The 15,724-nt window shown below is 38.4% G+C and overlaps 2 non-coding genes across 2 annotated transcripts; both read left to right on the top strand.

Annotated features, from left to right (window-relative positions):
• The first annotated feature begins 3,170 nt into the window (after positions 1 to 3,170).
• Positions 3,171 to 3,242, top strand: Trnad-guc. The gene has a single exon. It is a non-coding gene; the product is annotated as a tRNA-Asp (tRNA).
• Positions 3,243 to 4,039: 797 nt separating this feature from the next.
• Trnad-guc lies at positions 4,040 to 4,111 on the top strand. Its single transcript has one exon. It is a non-coding gene; the product is annotated as a tRNA-Asp (tRNA).
• The last annotated feature ends 11,613 nt before the right edge of the window (positions 4,112 to 15,724 follow it).

The following is a 15,724-nucleotide window of genomic DNA, read 5'->3' as shown; positions in this document are numbered from 1 at the left end:
TGAAGGAAAATATAAAAATATTATTATAAAATTGAATTTAGCCTTCTAGCTTTTTTTGCAGCGACCAAATGAATTAACTCCTCGGTGTCGATGTCAATTCTGCGGTCCCTCAGAAGACTCATAAGTCACTCACCTCTCTACTAATTCACAGCACTATTATTTCACACACTGCACCTACAAATTCGCTTAGATAATTATTGACTTAAGTCGTATTGGACTACTAGATGTCCCTGCGCCGCTACATAATATCGTCGTGTGAGCACCAAGCGAGCATAAAGTATCTATTTAATTTTTTTCATTTCGGGGGGGGGGGACCAATCCCCCTTGATCCCTCCCCTGGCTACGGCCTTGATCAGCCCTGATGATGGAACACGACTCGAGATCCGTAACGTGGGCAGAATGAGGGAGACCACCCGGCTGGAAGCTCGAAAACTCATCCTTGGGTAGTGCGAAGCTTCGAAGGAGAAGAAGGCGAGAGGGAGGTAGTGGAGAAAAGGGATGTACAAGAAGATAGACGAGTGAGCTAATTAGAACATAAGTTTTAAAGGGTTTGGAATGCTCAACCGCCATTCCGGCGACGAGCGCGAATCGCGCTCGGGATAGGTGTCCATTATAATCATTCACAACCTTGCTTGATAAAAAGAGCTCGTATTTCCCTCGTTTCGTTCACGAGACTAAAAGACGTCAGAAAGAAAACCAATTTTCCAGTAGAGTTATAATATTAGCGCCATAAATTTGGTTGGGATGTATTTTTTTTCCTCTCACAACACGTACAACCGATCCAATAGGAATGCGAACCCTTGAACTTCGACTGAGAAGGCAAGGACATTTCCTAAGACGGTAAAAAAAATCCTCCCCGGAGGGGAATCGAACCCCGGTCTCCCGCGTGACTTTTCACTCACAAGTTGCCACTCGCGTCGCTGTCGGACAAATTGATCCGAGTTTCACGGGGAAATAGGATAATTAGGGGTTTAAACCGAAATCGGCATTCGTGATGATGTTTTTTTTAATCACATAGGGTGGTTTCCTATTATTTTTTTATTGCCTATATCGGAAGATTATTACTCCTGGAGTACGTATTTCACGCTTTTAGATTTTTAAATGACGATATCTATTTTTCGCGATTAAATGAAAAGTGAAAAATTTCAAGCGCGCGAAAACGCGACGGGTAAGGAAATCTCTCCGTGTTACGTATTTCTGGTTCCCCCTCCCGCCTTGTGAGGTGACCTTGATCGAGGCTCTGAGCGCTCATAGGACGCAGGATCCTAGCGGGTAGCTGAGTACCTTGCTGGCTGGTAGCGCTTGGCTTAAAAAAGGTTTATTAATACCTTATCAAACGAAGAAAACTTTCCGACCTTAGCCAGTTTTAATAGGTGATTATTAAGACATGTTTCCTTGAGCTCTGCGCCTCATGCGTGCATTGGTAATCTCAGACGATGTATAACTCCTATCTTCTCCCATAGAAACTAGGTCCCTGTGACGTCACGTGGAGTGGCATCGCATGGGCGCCAATCTGGCCCTTTTCAAATGAGGATAAAAATGGACCATTGCCATTCGTCTAAACCGGTATTTCTAAAACGAAATAATTTGTATATTATGAATACAGTAATGGTGGGTAACAAATCGCAATCAATGCCTTTCGGTTTCTTTGATGAAGGAAACTACCCTATTCATGGCTCTTCAATGCTATTCCTCGCAATTATACGCTTAATACTGCAAAAAATTTGAAAAAAGTGGAGCGCATTGCACTCATTACCGCATTGCTGACATTTTCGAAAGCCGATTAAATTATTATAGCAACCTTCAGTGGGATGGAATTTGGACTCCTCTACGCAGCGCCCTTGAATTTCTCTATTCAACATTATGAAAGGTGAAGAGCAGGCCCGTGCTATACCCCTTCTCAGCCTCTTCAGACTTGAAAGTGTATTTTCCGCGGAAATTTTGCGTCTTCCTCATATTCATAACGAAATAGAACTGAAAAATATTAATCCGCTTAAAAAATTGTAATCGTAGTGACAGCAACCCCTTGTATCACCCGTTGTACCTAAAAAATAATGCAACCCTTAAGGCCTTTTTACACGGTACACGGAATTGCGCAATCTGACGTGCGTGCGAAGGCGCATTCAAAATTGCGTCGTGTAAAGCGGTGAATTGCTAGAACACACGCGACAATGCGTGGATGCGAGACAGCAAAATAGCCCCTGTTCTAATTTCGTTCATGCATTCGCGCAACTCCACGCCATTTTAGAAATTAATGCAGCTCTAACCTGCGCAATTCCGTACCCCATGTAAAACGGCCTTTACAAGAGAAGGGATTGGTGCAAAAATAAATATGTGCATATATAAATTGGATGAAGTGTATTGATGTTATATAAGTTCATGTAATAGAAATAGCATAAAAAATAGTAGTGAAATAGCATCAATAAATGGTACTACCCTTTCTTAATGCCACTCATTTTAGAATAACACCAAAACCATAATGTTTCGTCATCAACCGCGCCTCAGATTCAAGACGATGGAAAATAGCGGAGTATGTTCAAGCGCAGAATGTGTAGACTACGATACAAGCGGGAGAAAGCACTTGGAGATACTCTTAGATCAGGAAATTATAAAAAAAACATATTTATCATATATGAAACCTACTCTAGGACTGAAGAAGTTACGGCGCGCCGCGGCGGTGGACTGCCATGGCCAGAGGGCGACAGCACTATGCATAATGCAGGGGTCGGACTACCGGGAGGTCTGGGGGTGTGAAATATAATAAATAAGTTCGTAATCCTTACCCGCATAAGATTTAAAGATTGAATTGAATCTTAAAAGATTGAAATATGTTAGTTTAAGTCATTATATTGTTTACTGAAGGCGGTGTTTAATTATGCTGCTAGATGATACATAATTTAAATCAAGTTAACTGCTCAATGTGACATTCCGACTGTAAAGTTTGTGATTTTCGGAACAGGAGAGCGCCTAAGATTTCCAGGCTAGAGGGCGCAACGGGAAGCGTCCCGGTGTCCCGGCGGCCAAGCACGGGCCTGGTGAAGAGCAAGACGAAATTGTTTGTCCTCTCGTCGTCATAGCAATGAGGACGTAAAGCCGACCAGTCAATTTACGCGGAAAATATTATCACTATCAACAGGAGATAAGTTCTTAAAATTCTATTTTAAAACAAGTCCTCGGTAGTATAGTGGTCAGTATCCCCGCCTGTCACGCGGGAGACCGGGGTTCGATTCCCCGCCGGGGAGAGTTTTTTTCTCGATACCAAACAACTAGACAAAATTTTAAAAGGAAATTTCAATTACTTACGCCGGCTAACTAAATATAGTTAAAGTTTTTTTAAATTATAACAGGTATATTTTCCGGCCCATATCAGACCTTATAAGAAGGAAATTTAAAATTACTATTTAATAAGTAAAAGTACACTACTATATGTAAGTAAATATTCCGGCCCGTATCAGAACTTAAAAGAAAAAAAATTGTATTTATAATAGCATTAGATATTATAACATCTTTATAATAGCATTAGATATTATAACATCCCAAGTTATTCTTAGCAATAATTCCAGAGAATTTTTTACTGTCTCAGGAAATATCCTTCCCTACTCAGGTCGCGGGTTCGTATTCCCGTTGGGGTCGTTGTATGTGCTGTGAGAGGTAAAAAAAATATCCCCCAGCCAAATGTATGCCGCTAATACCATAACTCTTCATGAAAATTGGTTTTCTTTCCGACGTCTTTGAGTATCATTAACGAGACGAGGAAAATTTAATTAGGAGCAGTTCTTATTAACCAAGGTTGTGAACAATGACGTCTTGACGAAATTAGCTCTGCGGGAACGCACTTACCATAACTTTTTTTAGAAGTAAAATATTACTCTGTCTCTTTCTTATTGCAAGTTAATAATTTACATTTTATTACAATTTTTTTTGTTTTGATTACGTACTTATATATTAGAAATTTGATGGCGGCAAAATTGATGAAAGTGTTATTTGACTATTATGTTTTTATGATTGTGATTCTCTAATTTCGCTCACTAACCACGAGTCCTCGGTAGTATAGTGGTCAGTATCCCCGCCTGTCACGCGGGAGACCGGGGTTCGATTCCCCGCCGGGGAGAATTTTTTTCTATCGATCGTTTACAACTTGTCGGATGCTACAGTGGAAATTTCAATTACCTACTTGGACTATTAAGAGTGGTAATTAGAAGTGGTATTTTTTTGCAATGATAGGTACATTTACCAGCCCACCTCAAACCTTAAAAGTGTAAAATTCATATTTATAATGAGGCTCTCCATCTCGGCCGACGTTTCGATGGTCGTGTCGTACATCGACATCAGGGCTTTCGATGGACGACACGGCCATCGAAACGTCGGCATAGATGGAGAGCCTCACCCGGTGGGAAACCCGAAACAACTTCAACATCACCATAAGCCGGGAATACATCAGATCTTTTCTGCATCAAATATTATTAAATAACGAGTGGTTCTTAGAAAAAAAACTCCCACCCTGGGCCCACGATAAAACCATACTTGAACGCAAGACTGCATCTTCAAACCTCTCGAGAGAAATATCCATTTATGGAATTGATTGATTCTTCTTGGGTTCTCAACCTGTTAACTCAGTCGTATAGGCTGACGTTTCGGAAGATGAATTGTCTCCCATTTTTAAGACATGTTACTCGATGAAAGTCCAATTTCACGCTATGCTACACACTACTAGCAACTAATCTATGAAATTTTAAGATTGGTATTCAACAAAATTCGCCGGGATATAATCTTTGTAATATAATTTTATTAATTTTGAAATTCTCGGCGGAGAATAGAAAACTGGTCTCCAGCGTGACAGGCACGAGTACCGAATTTTGAGAAACAAAACAAGTTTTGGCACCAAATTTCGAAAGGCCTAATACTAATCTATGGACTTTCATTGACCCTCTCCTCTACTGGAGAGCATTCAGGGCCCACATTCGACATAAGGGCCCACTCCTATTCCTTCTTTACATAAACGACATTGGCGAAGTAGTGCAGAGTAAGTTACGATTATTTGCAGACGACGCTGTAGTTTACAGAGAAATCCGTTCCTGCAAAGATATAGATGAACTAACGAATGACCTTGCTGCTATCCAAGCTTGGTGCGATGCTTGGCAGTTAGAATTAAATTTGGAAAAATGCGTCGTAATGAATTTCTGGAAGAAGAATAACTCCCTACAGCGTAACTATATCATTCGGGGCACGCAGTTAAAGGCAGTTGAATCCGTGAAATATCTAGGGGTTAGACTCAATAATGATCTATCGTGGAATAAACATATTCGAGAAATAACCGGTCAAGCTAATCGTAAAATGGGTTTTGTTAAAAGAATATTAGGAAAGTGCGACGACAAAGTGAGAGAAATTAGCTACTTTTCCCTCGTTAGACCACATTTGGAATACGCTGCCAGTGTTTGGGACCCTCATGAAAAAGGCTTAATAACAGAGTTAGAACGCGTGCAAAGAAGAGCTGCCAGGTATGTGAAAGGTCGTTACGATAGTCTTGATAGTGTAACTGACCTCTTAGATAAACTCGGATGGGAATCTCTGTCGGACCGTAGATTGAAAATTAGACTAAAACTTTTAAATAAATTCAAGAGCAGTGTCTTTTCTGACTAGTGTTGCCGCGAGACTCGATACTTTCTCGTCTCGTCTCGAGTCTCGTCTTGTTTTCGAGACGAGACTCGAGACGAGACCGTAGGGTAGAATTCGAGACGAGACTCGAGACGAGACCACCTTTTGACGAGACGAGACGATACCACTTCCACGAGACTCTCGAAAGTCTCGAAATGTAGATGGACGTCCTCAATTGATATTTGGTATAGTTTTATACCTATAGGTTTATAGGTTTATGCTTAAAACTATATCCTTCAGTTAGGACGAAACACATTTTACGTTATTCTTAAGCATTATATTTTAAATACAGCTGAATAATAACTTTTCGATAGATGATCAAATTATAAACTAGAATATTTGCTGAAAAACCAATTTCTGAATGCATGAGCCAAGTAAGGGAGTGTTAATGGCTGACTACTTTTCCTTGTTTCCTGGGATAATTAATTTGGAAAATTGGAGCCTTATTTTAATGTAAAAAAGTTCTAGCTAAACTTTCGAGAGCCACAGCATTGTGTTACAAAAATGTGTTACGTTGGGTGGTCAGCCCCTCGCTCGGTATCTTTTGCTTTGGGTATTTCCTGCATTTATTTCCTCTTGATTTCTTCAGGGTTCCAAGGTCTTTCTTCATTCTGCACTTGTGAAAGCATCGAAGTATCGTAAACAAAAGACTGCATTATACAAATATAAAATTAGGACGCATGACGAGACTTATTCCGCGTCGGTAAGCAATACTGTACAACATAATAGATCGTTACGAGAACGCCAGAAATCGTGTATGACTTTCACGAGAACGCCAGAAATCGTGTATGACTTTCGCAAATTGCTGTTTCCTTTTTCTTTCTACCGTTTTTTTTTAGCAATCCATCAGAAAATTCACGTTAATATTACTTCAGTAATACATATTACTGCGCCCTTCATTTCTAAATTTTTCCTAAAATGGCAACGACAATATAATTTTTACAATTAGTGAATTTCATGAGAGACATAAACGTGTTTATAATTATATTCATTAAAATTCATATATAGTTATTCAAGCTGAACTCCTCTGAGATCCTGCCAACTTCATTTTTTTCTTAACTATGAAGTCTGTGGTGCTGTCATCGGCACTAAAATCTCAGTAAGCTGAAGAGTCATGGTATCCTCAATTTTTCATCTCACTCATTTGAAGATACTCGGAGAAAATGAAAGTCGTGCCTCAGCATTTTATCTTTTCTGGGAGAAAAAATTCGAATCGGTTCATAATTGGTAGAGGGTATTTCGAGGTGGTATTAGTATCTTCGTGTATTGCTATCTCATTACCCTATTGTAGTCCCATCTCTAAGGCCATGTCCGGAAACATTTGATCCGCATGTAATTGCAAAACAATGTGGCTAGCGCGGCTGTTAGCTAATAATTATTTCAATGTATTGCATATTGTAAGGACTTATGGAGAGAAAGTCGTACTTAAATTTTTTACAATTTTAATAAATTTTTAAAATTGGCGGTGGAAAAATGTGTCGTACACAGTTATGCCACACTTGTAATAATCCTGGAAAAGCCTGTGGCGGGGGGCAGGAGGCTGCTGTTGGCCGCGCCGCGATGTACAGGGATAAATATAGTATCAATTATAAATGAAAATATTCGAATTAAATATGACTTGCAAAGTAATTTTACGGGAATTTCAGCCAAATATCCTGTTCAAAATTATTACGTGTTTTGACTATGGCAACATGCTTGACTCTTAATCACTATGGCCATAAAAGATTTTTTTAGCCACAGACGGCAAGAAAATCAATGTTATTGAACCGTAAAATGTATATATATTTTTCTAACCTAAATAGAAATGTGACCTACACATCTAATTTTATTCGATCGCAGTATTTTAGGCATAACTAATTCCGATTCTAGAAATGTAAAAACTACTATGTCTTTACATGAGACAAGTGTAAAAATATTTTTACACACATAAATACAGCAGAAATTAAAATGACAAAAGCTTTCTCGGGCACCAAGTGAGTGGTTGTTGTATAAGTAGCCAAAGTTTGTGTCGGATTGCCACCGTCGGGTGTTTGAATAAGAAGACGTTCTGCTGACAGTGTCTTTTTCTTGTCTGAGAGATCTTCAAATTTATCATTCGCTAGGAAAACACCAAAAATTAAAACGTATGCCCCGAAATCGTTTGTATGACGTTGCCTTTGACAACTATATCGTTATCACCGTTCAACAATTCGATAATTGAGCCTGATGAAGTTTTCCGTTGGGTTTTCGTATAAATGCCTGTGAATGACTTATTCAGTGTAATTGTCCTGTATAATAATCTAATTTTCGGAAACACCGGATAATTTTAATAGATTAATACGAACGTTTATTTTCAACTTATTAACAAATTTTATAAATTATGAATGTACCAGTATACAGGTATTTTTTCGCCGGTACAAACGAGGGAGTACTATTATTGCTATTTAACCCCTCAAGCGTGACTTTAAATTCCCGTGGTCGTTCCCTTGCGTGGTCGTTCCTAAGTGTGAAAGACACACTGTATGAGTTTGAAAGTTTCATTAGGTATTCCTATCTCTTAATCTTCCATATATGTACTTTCAGTGAGTATATATGTGAGACATATCTGTCTGATTTCGTTCTGTGCCTCTTAATTGCCTCTGTTTGTGTGGTCGACTTTTTTTAGAATATTTTTTCCAGCTGATGCCAGGATGCTTCCTCTAGGAGCGGCGACTGGTGGACGCCCATGGAAGATAATCTACCACTTACGCTCCGATTTATGTGCTTTCTTAGCGATTGTATGTTCAATGTGGGGACGCTGAATGCCTTCCTCTGTGGTTCATTATCATCTCATCTTCTGTCTCATCTTTTCCTTTCTCTTTCATCGTGGCAATGATAGTGAAGGCTTGGACCGTCCAGGCATTGTCACGCAATAGTTCTCGGAACCTCGAAGACCTGCCAGCATCTGGTATCTTATTTATGACGTTGGAAGCTGAGGGTTGGAGTTTTTTTCGCGCTTGCGTTTGCTTTGGTGGTTTTATTTTTTTCGGCCTTGGGCCCCTTCCGTATCTGAACCCCTTCTTAGTTGACCATGCCTTCTAGCTGTCGTGAGTGGTGCGATCACAGTGTGCTTGACTTTCTGGAATAAAAGAGTGCAGAATGTTCTGATACGATTTCGTAAATTACAATTGGATACTCCCTTGAGTCCAGGTTCGAAGATTTATAGCATCTAATTTTTCCGTGAATTTTCAAGAAAATTATTGGGAAGAGATCGGCCGTGAAGACGCGCCTCTAACCTTTGCGTGTGATTTAGTTGAAAAGAAATATCGCCTATTCGTGTAAAAAGGATCCTTGGAATTGGAGTTATTTTTCGATGATGAAATAATTACAATTATAGTGACTGAGACAAACCGCTACGTGGCATAGTTTCTTTAAAATTTACAAAGAAAATTCCAAAAAAATGCGCTTTCACTATAACCTTTCGCCCATTAGTGAATATTTGAATCTTAGTGAACAAAATTATAGCAGGACAGAATTTAGAACAGCACAAAGGACGGTTCTAGAATATCGATACGGAATGTGCTCGATCGACCAGACGGCATATTTTGTTCAACAAAACCCATAAATTGAAACATATAGGGTTGAAAGAAGAAAGTGTGCAGTGAGTGACATAAACATAAAGAGATACGAGACAAGATACAGATGTAAAACTGCCCAGGAACCTGTGTTTTGAGAAACCCCACAGACTTTTGAACTACTAGACACGGCATACAGGGAGCAGGCAAAAGTAAACGGCGCTGAAAATTGTAAGTACGTATTAATAATATTCAAGTTCAAACAATGTTTAAGATAATATAATTTTTTGAATTTTTTTCGGTGATCGATTAGGATTATGTCTACATTCCATTTTTAGACATTTTTCGTTTTATGTTATTATTTTATTCATTGATTATCAATAAAATCAACGATTTTAGCACCAGTTTGATGCAATTGGTGTCCGGATAAATATGTGCTTGCAATTTATATTAATGGCTCTCCTATTTTTAAGACTATCGATTAAGCGATTCAGCACGCTTACGCATGGAAACGACGCTAAATTTAGTGTGGGGGAAACGAGACGAGACGAGAGTCTCGTCCGAGACTCGAGACCGAGACGAGACTAGGGTTCACGAGACGAGACTCGAGACGATACCAGAGGTCAGGAAACGAGACTGAGACGAGACTGGCGAAAGTCTCGTCTCGTCTCGTCTCGCGGCAACACTATTTCTGACGAAGTTTACCATATCTTACGGACGCCAACGTACTACGGATCATCAGATCATATAAATAAAATAAGAGAGATAGATTGCAGAACAGACAGATTCCGAATGTCATTTTTTCCACGATCAATAAGAGATTATAACGGTAGCAATAGAACTCGTAAATAGATTGCATGACTTGTAGTGTAGCCTACTAACCTATGTAAAACTTAATGCATGTTTCTGAATTTCTATTCTATATTCTATTTCTAACAGCATATAGTAGTATAGTTTGTTATTATACGGGACGTTTTTTGGACGGTGTGGTGTGCATGTGGGAGTCCAAATGCATGCTGCATGCTGGTGATTGATCACCCCCTGCCAAACACCCTAGAGGTGGCTCGCAGGGTATTATGTAGATGTAGATTGAGTAACTTGAAATTGGCATCGAGTCGTCTTCCGAAACGTCGCGTCGGCCTGAATTAACCTGGTTGTGAACCCGAGAAGAATTCGTCAATATAATGCACCAGGAAGAATTAAAATCGTTCATTATTTATAGAATGCTTACGCAACGTAATTACACAAAAAAGTATCGCCCTTAACAAATTGGTGGGGGTAAAAAAATATAGGTATTTTAATACATACTATTTATTCACGGGTGCAGGATTTTTCGCTCTTGAGGGTGAGCTATCAGCATATAAGGGGTGAACCCTGAAAACGAGAGAAAAAAAGAAAAAAAATAATGGAAGCGTCTTATGACGAAGGCTAATAGATGAGTTATGCTTAGGGCAGATAAGAAAGGACCTAAGTAGAATATTCGGGAACCAAGACGAAGCAACTGATGCCACGTGAGAAAAAAAAGTAAAAAAATTTCATTGCTTAGACATCTGGTGGCCAGCGCAGGATAAGATCCAAATAGCTTATTCTTTACATAATATTGTAATTATTACCTTGTTTTTTATATTTACAAACGCGTTGTTGTTCGGCTGTTACACGAGAACATCCGATGAGTCAAAAAATGCTTATAGATGCACTTAGTTATCATTCAAATGGGAAAATTAAACATAATTTTGAAATTTTATTGCCTCTAATTTCTGAGATTTTCAACTGCAGTTGCAATTGGTATTCTCCAATTTATCGACGTGAAGAATAGCAATTGGCGGCTTATTGCATTAAACAATTTACTCCATGTATGACCATTATATCCCAGTCAATATTCGTTAAATACCAACAAAATATTTCCCAAAACAGTTCTGCGTTAACAGTGGAATGGGATGTGAAATACAGAATATTTTCATTTCGTGAAATGAGCGCTGAGAGCTCATTTGGACGATGAATTTTGGAGAATTTTTTTTGAATCGGCTCACGATAAAGTACACAATTGAAAGGAAAAACAACGACATTTCGGATGTCAACTTCTGACACCTCTAGTTGTAATAACTTATCGCGGGAGGGACAAAGACACTTTGTAACATGATGAGAAAGGCTGCAGAACACCATTATTCACTTAGAGGTGCTATGAATGAATTATAAATCATCATTAAACCATGTGGATAAATATCTCGCAGCCACATTCTTTTAGTTTATTTTATTTATTCCCACACCACTGAAAACAGTGCACCTTGGCCTTTTACATCGGGATTTTAATCAAATTTAACACTCATATGTGCACGAAAAATTATGCCCTGCATAAGGTATTTATATATTTCTTCTTTATATAAACGACATTGGCGAAGTAGTGCAGAGTAAGTTACGATTATTTGCAGACGACGCTGTAGTTTACAGAGAAATCCGTTCCAGCAAAGATATAGATGAACTAACGAATGACCTTGCTGCTATCCAAGCTTGGTGCGATGCTTGGCAGTTAGAATTAAATTTGGAAAAATGCGTCGTAATGAATTTCTGGAAGAAGAATAACTCCCTACAGCGTAACTATATCATTCGGGGCACCCAGTTAAGGGCAGTTGAATCCGTGAAATATCTAGGGGTTAGACTCAATAATGATCTATCGTGGAATAAACATATTCGAGAAATAACCGGTCAAGCTAATCGTAAAATGGGTTTTGTTAAAAGAATATTAGGAAAGTGCGACGACAAAGTGAGAGAAATTAGCTACTTTTCCCTCGTTAGGCCACATTTGGAATACGCCGCCAGTGTTTGGGACTCTCATGAAAAAGGCTTAATAACAGAGTTAGAACGCGTGCAAAGAAGAGCTGCCAGGTATGTGAAAGGTCGTTACGATAGTCTTGTTAGTGTAACTGACCTCTTAGATAAACTCGGATAGGAATCTCTGTCGGACCGTAGATTGAAAAATAGACTAAACCTTTTAGATAAATTCAAGAGCAGTGTCTTTTCTGACGAAGTTAACCATATCTTGCGGACGCCAACGTACTACGGAAGATCAGATCATATAAATAAAATAAGAGAGATAGATTGCAGAATAGACAGATTCCGAATGTCATTTTTTCCTCGATCAATAAGAGATTATAACGGCAGAAATAGACCTCGTAAATAGATTGCAGCACTTGTAGTGTAGCCTACTAACCTATGTAAAACTTAAAGCATGTTTCTGAATTTCTATTCTATATTCTATTTCTAACAGCATATAGTAGTATAGTTTGTTATTATACGGGACGTTTTTTGGACGGTGTGGTGTGCATGTGGGAGTCCAAATGCATGCTGCATGCTGGTGATTGATCACCCCCTGCCAAACACCCTAGAGGTGGCTCGCAGGGTATTATGTAGATGTAGATGTAGGGTAAACCTACCCCGACGAGACTCGAAACCGCGATCTCTTCTTTGGTAGGCGAAGACCTTACCTCGCCTCCTCCGAGGCCGCCATTATCTTAACCTTCCCTTCCATTTCGATTAATTTTCCGAATATCGTGCTCCTATTCTCTATTTATTTTATTCTGTGGTTCTCTTTTAAATGGCAGGCAATGAAATGGTATTTCGTAATTTGCGTAAACGTATATAAAATGTGATTATTAAACATGGAGAACACAGATATCGCTACTCGAATACAATCATTTTAATCCTTCCAAAGCATCCTTCATGTTTTCCAAATCCTTCACGTTTTATGAAATATGAGTTATTTATGTATACTATGTATGTTTTAACATTTTTAAGCTTTCGAAATAATTATATTGTTCCTCTAAATAGTGCTATAATTATGGAAATCCGATGACGAGATACACTCGTCATTGCGCGGTTTGGCGCCGAAAGTTCATGACGGGTTAATTGGGTTTCCAATATTTTACTTGAAAATTATATTGACGGCCGTCAATTAGTGTGGAAACTAGAGATAAGTAAACAAGGTCCTCCCATATCGCTTTTCGACAGATTAACAGCTGAGGGCGTTTCGCTCCATCTAACTGCAAAGTTACGAGACTGTGGATTCGAGTCCGAATGGCCAGCGGCATAATTTCTGCAGCGTTGACACAAACACTAGTGGTTGACGACATACTAACGACTTCATCAGCAGCGGGGAGGGTAAACGCCGAGTGGTTGCCCTTCCCATGAAGGAGGAAACCCTCCAATGAGGGAAAACTCTAAGGGGTTTGACTGAGAGTTATGGCATAGGAACAGAGCGTTGAGGAAGGGAGATTAGATAAAGTGAGATAAGGGAAGAGTCTAGCTGAGGGGGAGAAGAATTCGTAGGGTTTGGTGTCAGACGGTTGCAAGGGGGAAAAAAGGGACAACTGCTTTCCATTCGTGAGCTGTACACGACACCAGACTTGGGTTCTTTCGAGTGCGAAGCTTACTACTGTCTGGGAAGATATTATGTGCACTTCAGATAAGATTATCTAACCACCGAAGAGGGATACAGAAATACTAATTGCATAATAATTGTTGATGAAGTCTTCTCGGGAAATAATCCGGATCAGGATGGACATTGCTGCCAGCGTTTCAATGGCATTCTCCGCCTTCGTCTTCAAGGTGAAAAAAGATCGAAAGACCACCAAAAAGACCAAAAAAGACAGAAGAAAGGACATTTTTTCGCCCTGATGACGATGGCAGAGAAGACCATGGAAACGTTGGCAGCAATGTCCATCCTGACTCGGCTGATTTCCCGAGAAGACTTCATCAACAAGATTCGCCCGGAATGCACCAAATCCTTCATGAACAATTATTATTTGGAATGAGTCGATTACACTTTTTATCGATGTCGATTTCAATTCCGATTCTTTCCCATTGATTCCCGATTCCATCGATTCTTATATTATTATAATTTTGTAATTAGTGTATTACATCTATGTGCGATTATTATTTTTTTTGTCGAAAATATTGTATTGTTTTTTTCATGCACTAGGCGATATGCACTGTTCACATTTGACTGTATATATATTTATTTATTTACTTTTTGTCTTTTATTTATCTGATATGAAGTGAAACACTTTGCACTTTCCACATAAAAAAAAATGATTACACTAGAGTCGACATGTTTCGCTGCACTGCAGCATTATCAAGACTAAACCAAGAAATTAACCATACCAATATATATACACAAAGTTGCGAGTGTGCAATTTGTGTATATATATTGGTATGGTTAATTTCTTGGTTTAGTCTTGATAATGCTGCAGTGCAGCGAAACATGTCGACTCTAGTGTAATCATTTTTTTTTATGTGGAAAGTGCAAAGTGTTTCACTTCATATCAGATAAATAAAAGACAAAAAGTAAATAAATAAATATATATACAGTCAAATGTGAACAGTGCATATCGCCTAGTGCATGAAAAAAACAATACAATATTTTCGACAAAAAAAATAATAATCGCACATAGATGTAATACACTAATTACAAAATTATAATAATATAAGAATCGATGGAATCGGGAATCAATGGGAAAGAATCGGAATTGAAATCGACATGAAATTGCACACTCGCAACTTTGTGTATATATATTGGTATGGTTAATTTCTTGGTTTAGTCTTGATAATGCTGCAGTGCAGCGAAACATGTCGACTCTAGTGTAATAAATTTTTTTAATGTGGAAAGTGCAAAGTGTTTCACTTCATATCTCATAATGGATCTCCACAAAGTATCTGCCTCATCCATCCAATTCATTTTATTTATCTATCTCAATGTGAAATGTAGAAAGCTGTACTTATATTTTCTCATGGGCCCCAGTGCCTACGAAAATAAACGATATTATTATCATAATTATTATTCATGATAAAAGGTGGGTATATCGATTTGTCAATAGAATGGATGTCATTAAAATTTAAGAATTAAAAGGAATAAATTAACTAAGACAATGAGTGGACCAAAAAGGTAGGTATAGTAACATAAAATAGTTATGATAAGCAATATTTCGATCAAATTTGGGAGGGGGTCATGACCCCTGTTACCCCTCACCGCCCTTGTCCGCCACTGATTACATCAATATTATCCTAATTCATTACCGCGTTATTTCAATATGAATACTTGCATTCAAGCACAATGGGCCTGGTGTGGGAATATTTATAAAATCGTTTCCGGCTGAATTTTGTGGAATAATGATATATCCATGATTAAAGCACAAATGGTAATATCCACACTATTTTATTTATCACTTAACCGACCATGGTTTCGACATTTGGTGTCATTTTCGAGGTGACCTTGCTAAGAATAACTTGGGATGTTATAATATATAATGCAACTATATATATAAATTTCTTTCTTGTACAGCCTTATATGGGCCGGAAAATGTACTTAGTAATATATTTTTACATAGTAAAATAGTAATATTTTATGTAATTATAAATGTAAATCACCTTCTTGTAAGGTGTGATATGGGCCGGAAAATGTGCCTATCATAGTAAAAAAAACTTTCACCGATACATAGTTAGCCTGCATAATTTGTCAGATGTTCACGAATGAGAAAAAAATC

This window comes from Ischnura elegans, chromosome 8 (genome assembly GCF_921293095.1).
Source record: "Ischnura elegans chromosome 8, ioIscEleg1.1, whole genome shotgun sequence".
In the NCBI taxonomy this organism is placed as follows: Eukaryota; Metazoa; Arthropoda; class Insecta; order Odonata; family Coenagrionidae; genus Ischnura; species Ischnura elegans.
Note: the sequence above shows the minus strand (reverse complement) of the source record. Positions and strands in the feature narration are given on the sequence as shown.